This window comes from Oryctolagus cuniculus, chromosome 7 (assembly GCF_964237555.1).
Source record: "Oryctolagus cuniculus chromosome 7, mOryCun1.1, whole genome shotgun sequence".
Lineage (NCBI taxonomy): Eukaryota > Metazoa > Chordata > Mammalia > Lagomorpha > Leporidae > Oryctolagus > Oryctolagus cuniculus.
The window spans coordinates 54,136,563-54,142,228 of NC_091438.1; the positions used below are offsets into that span (position 1 = coordinate 54,136,563).

At 47.4% G+C, this 5,666-nt stretch overlaps 1 pseudogene; it reads left to right on the plus strand.

The window, feature by feature from the left end:
- The first annotated feature begins 244 nt into the window (after positions 1–244).
- LOC127493661 (chromobox protein homolog 1 pseudogene) lies at positions 245–5,666 on the plus strand (annotated as a pseudogene).

Genomic DNA, 5,666 nt, shown 5'->3' on the forward strand with positions numbered 1-5,666 from the left:
GTGGGTCTTAAGGGCTGTGCAGACCAGCATGATGCCTTGAGTAACTCTGGGTGCACTGTTTGACCTTGAGGATCCTCAGTTTATACACCTGTGAAATGGAGTGCTTATGCCGACCCCTTGGGACTGCAGGGAAGTATTGTACAGACCATGGCCTTCAGCCGTTACTCATTAAGCATAAAACATCCCTCTCTATCCCATCTGTTCCTTCCTTTCTTCTAGCAGTAGACCACGTTTGACAAAGGACATGGAACAGAATATTTGTACAGGGAATGCTAAAATATGCAAGCCTACCAGAGACATCGAAGAGAAGGTAAGAAGAGACTGTACAAAGTAGCGTTTTAGTAGCTGATAAAGCCAAAATATGTTTTTTTTTCCAATAAAAACTCCAAGAAGCTGGTGTCACCCATTGGATACTGCAATTCTCACTTTAATGATGTTTGAATTTTATTGCTGTTAAGAGGGGCTAAATGTTGATGGCTTTGGTGACTTCAGGAGTCCCAAGTAGCCTGACCTAGTCCTGCAGGAGAGTGTTGGACAACTAGGCTGGACAGAACCCATCAAAAAGTGGGCCCTGACAACAGGTCTCAGCCGACTTACAGATGCTCAGGCTCATAGCCAAATCCCCTGTCACTACACACTTAAAATGCGTTCATTTGTGTGAGGGAGCTTTCAAATATATGTGTGTGCATGTGTATATTGCAAGACAATCGTCAAACTCATATCCAAGGGTCTGTACACACACCTGTGAGCTGTCTTACCTTCCAAGCTGAATTCATGAAGTGATGCTTCTTCTCTGAAACCCTACACGGGTCTGTGTCTCAGAGGGGCTCCCGTTTCACAGAGAGGGTGGAGCAGAGAGGCACAGGCTGTGCAGCTATGGTGACAAACCTGCTGTTGATCAATATTTGAATAGAGGCTCCTGGGTAAGCAGAGGTGGTCAGGTGGCGCCTGTGCGTATGTCCTCTTCGCATGGCCTGCCTGCCTCCACCCAGAATAAACTGCCTAATCACAAGCACCCATGGAGAACAGGTGCAAATGAGCCAGCTCCATCCAGCTCATGTCCCTCTGTGCTCCTTGGACACTGAGCGAGCTGCTGATCTCCAGTCGCTCTGTCAGAGCATTTAGCTGTACCCTGTGGCCGGCAGCAGGTGTCAGGACAATGTTCCACGTAACTGCAGGAACTGGCAACTGTCAATTGTCTTTCCTTTAATGTTTAAGATGAATTCCAGATCTTTCCCCCAACAATGGATAAACATGATCCTTATGTTCCCTGGGCATTACTGACACCACTTGTTCATGAAATCCTAGCGCTTTTGGTTAACCTGCGCTCACAACTGGTGATAACCAGTGCTTCTACCCATCTATCCCACCTTCATCACAGGAGTGAGCATCTCAAGACCTGTTTTCCAACCGTTTTGGTTTCCAGCCAAATAAAGCTAATAGTAAAGTGAATCAGTCTCTTCTTATCTGCTTCTAAATCTTTTAGATGAAGATTTTCATTCCTGCTCTGTTGACCCCCTAAATATTTGATGGAAACAAAGTAGGATGGAGACATGAAAAGTAGCTTTAGGGGCCAGCATTGTGCTGCAGCTGGTAAAGCTGCTGCCAAAAACACTGGCATCCCATATGGGCATCGGTTCGTGTCCCAGCTGCTCCACTTCTGATCTAGCTCTTTGCTATGGCCTAGGAAAGCAGTAGAAGATGTCCCAAGGCCTTGGGCCCCTGCAGCCACGTGGGAGACCCAGGAGAAGCTCCTGGCTCCTGGCTTCTGACTAGCCCAGTTCCGGCCATCGTGGCCATTTTTGGGGTGTGAACCAACAGATGGATGATTTTTCTCTCTCTGCCTTCTCTCTCTTTCTCTCTCTCTCTTGCTCTCTCTCTCTCTCTCTCTCTCTCTGTGTGACTCTGTCTTTCAAATAAATACGTAAATCTTTCCTCAAAAAAGTAGCTTTAACAATTAGGAGGGCTATATAAATGAAGGTGGTGGTATAGCTTTATCCACAGAGGTTACTGGCGTTGGATTCCACCCATGCAGAGTTCACAACTAACTATTTAGAAGGGGCAGTGTACCAGTTTGCCTTTTCTCTGCTATGAAAAAAAGATTGATTAAATAATTGAACAATGTGAAATAATAGATGAGGGATATGTTTAACCTTCTTGTGAGAACTATCGGGCTTCACTGACTTAGCAGCAGTCACTTACAAATGAAAAATGCAGGAGTCCGTCTTCTGTGTGCTCCACAGCACGGCATGCAACGCCTCACCTTAGCAACCTGTAGCTGTGGAAACCACAAGCGCAGCACTATGAGGAAGCTCTCAGGTCATCCAGCCCCGAATCCCAACGTAATGATGGATGGGACTAACATCCCAGGGTATGCGATGCATCCGAACTCTCTCCACCTGCAGAACCAAAATGGATCGTCTGCTCCGCGCCAGGCTGTTTCCTGTGCTGGCCTGGTTAAAGACCAGTTTTCCGGTTCCAAAGGAGTACGTTTCATCTCCTCTGATGGGAACCTCACACAGCCACACAGACCCTCTGCTGTGAGGGAAACAGGCGAAGCTTTCACAATTGCCTCCCTTTCTCCTTTTTCTACTGAAGGAGCCAGGCATTTGTGGCTGCCATTTGGGGGAATATCTGTTGGAATAAGAATCAAAATTATGAACAAAATATTAGGTACAAATATGAATATTTATTCAGAGTGAGAGAAGGATCACAAAAAATTAAACATTTTAAAGTTGACAGACACCATAAATATCACGAATCCTAAAAACTAGCAAGCTATTTTTATTAGCTGCCTGGCACAGCTCTAAAATCTTTTTTTTTTTTATTTGACAGGCAGAGTTAGACAGTGAGAGAGACAGAATGAAAGGTCTTCCTTCTGTTGGTTCACCCCATTTACAGAATGAATCCCCACTTCTTTTCATTTTCAATGGGAGTTGTAAGAAACTAGAATTCCTACATTTGCAGGGAATGGTCTCTGAGCAGAACCACAAAAGTAGCCTAGTTCCAGCAGTCCGTACATTACAGAAATGATAGATGCTTTTCCCAGCCAAATGGCCACTACGGCAGGTGCGCTGCGCCGATCTGAAGCCAGAGCCAGGTGCTTCTCCTGGTCTCCCAAGCGGGTGCAGGGTCCAAGCACTTGGGCCATCCTCCACTGCCTTCCCGGGCCACAGCAGAGAGCTGGACTGGAAGAGGAGCAACTGGGACAGAATCCAGCGCCCCAACCGGGACTAGAACCTGGTGTGCCAGCGCCGCAGGCAGAGGATTAGCCTAGTGAGCCGCGGCGCCGGCCTAAAATCTTTTTTAAAACATCTTTTGGCTACGAACTCTTAGATTACCTCTTCACTTGATTACAGCTTTGTGGTAGCATTACCTGAAGAGAACTTTAATATTTCCCTGGACCGACTGACCAAGATATTTTTATGATTGGTACTTTAAAAACTTTTTCTTTGAACTTTCCAACTTGGTATTGGCAATTGTACAGCGTTTTTCTGATTGTGTTCCAGCTGGGAAAAGCATCTATCATTTCTGTAATGTACGGACTGCTGGAATTAGGCTACTTTTGTGGTTCTGCTCAGAGACCATTCCCTGCAAATGCAGGAATTCTAGTTTCTTACAACTCCCATTGAAAATAAAAAGAAATGGGGATTCATTCTGTAAATGTATGTGCTACTTTATCAGACACATTCCTGATGAGAGAGGACTTCCAGTCTGAAGGGAACTGATTTGTTCTAGAACTTTCCACATGTTGTTTGGAAGAATTTTCCATACACTGTGTCTGGCTTGATACATTTCAAATTCTGTTTCTCCTCCACTCTCCGGTTATCTCTGGTGTTGGGAGCTGAGCACACGTTCTTATTTCCACATGACTGGGGGCCTGCCTCTGAGTACCAATAGGTGGATGAATCGGCATAGTGGTTATTAGGAACATTCCAGAAAGCCAGTTCTGTTCTGGGATGGCTGCCAGTTACATGACATACACAGAAGTGGTTGTGACCCACGCCAATATAGCTTCATAAACCCAGAGAAAATGTATCCTTCACTCATCTTTTCTCAAAATACCTGGAGCCCCTTCCAATGCCAACTTACCCAAAAGAGATGTGTAGGAGTAGGAATCTGAGAGAAAGAGTTAGCATTCTTTACCGATTGCAGTTAAAATACCTTCTTTTTGCAAAACTTACAAAAACAGGTGGCTATGTAAGAACAATGGCAAGACTGCCCCTAGAACCTCGGAAGGGGCCGATGCCAATAAGCCATCTTGAGGTTAAGCCTCCTCATTGACCTCATGGTGGAGGGGGTCTCCAGTTTGTGGGAGAGAAAGAGTTGCAGCTGTCAACGCTCTGGTCAGGGTGACACGGGGCCTCCAAGGATGGAGGGGGTGGCGGCTGTCTGGGCAAACTGAGATGCTACCATTGCCAGTCAAGGGGAGATCAACGGCCTCACCAGTAGGTCCAGCAGAGCTGACCACCATACTGTGCTATGCTAGGGGGCCCAGGAGTGCAGCTTCTGGGTGCTAATTGGGCATAATCGTGTCTTCTGCCTACTGTGCTTCAGCTTTCATGGACTAAGTCTACCCACCAAAAAGCAACCTGCCCAGTCCTGCAAATGACCTCACTAAAAACTGATGACTTGGTGACAGTTTAAACATAACACTTGAATCTAAATCCTGACTACAGTTTTTGTTCCATAAGCATCCACTGATAGAGGTGACAGTCTGGGCACCAAAAGGTAAGGAAGACAAAATCTTGTTGAGAGTTAAATTAAAAACTCTACATGAGACCCCAAATCCCCTTAAGCTGGGTGGCAGAAATACCATGTTAAAGTGATCATATGGATAGGGGATAGGATTAAGTGTTCAGGTGCTCATAGAGATAGGATTAAGTGTCTGGTACTAATAATAGATCGAATTAAAACGGGGTGAAGGCGGAGGCTCTTTTGTTTGGCTGAGGGGAGGGCGGTTGGCTGGGGCCGCTGTGCTGCCCTTCAGTGAGGGGCTGGACTGCGGCTGCTCGCTTGCTGGTTTCTGGGCACCACGCCCCACCCTCCACCGCTGGCCGCCAGTAGCGCGACCCTGATTCTTCTCAACCTCCAGGGTGCTGCTTTGAGCAGCGTCACCCTTTACACCAGAAAGCTGGCGGGCACTACGGGGCAAAAGCAAAACTGGAAGAGAGTGGAGGAGGTGCTAGAAGAGGAGGAAGCGGAGTGCGTGGTGGGAAAGTGCCTGACCGTCGTGTTGTACGGGGCAGAGTGCAGCACCTCCTGAAGTGGAAAGCTTTCTCAAAGACGACGGGTGGGAACCCGGACGGAAGCCGGATTGGTCCAGTCCACATTGTTGCATTTCTGCGGGCACAGAGAACAGCACACGAGACAGAGAAGGCAGAGGGAGGCCAGTGCAAAGCTGGTTCTGAGTCTGAAGATAAGGGAGAGGAGAGCAAGCCAAAGAAGAAGAGAGAAGAGGCAGCCACGAGGATTATGGGAGCTACAGAGAACTCACGCTCCTGATGAAATGGAGGAATTCTGGGGAGGCCGACCTGGTGCCTGCCGAGGAGGCCGATGGCAGGTGCCCACGGGTTGTCATTTCCTTCTAGGAGCAAAGGCTGACGTGGCACTCCTACCCCTCGGAGGACAATGACAAAAAAGACGACAAGAATGAACTCCCCTGA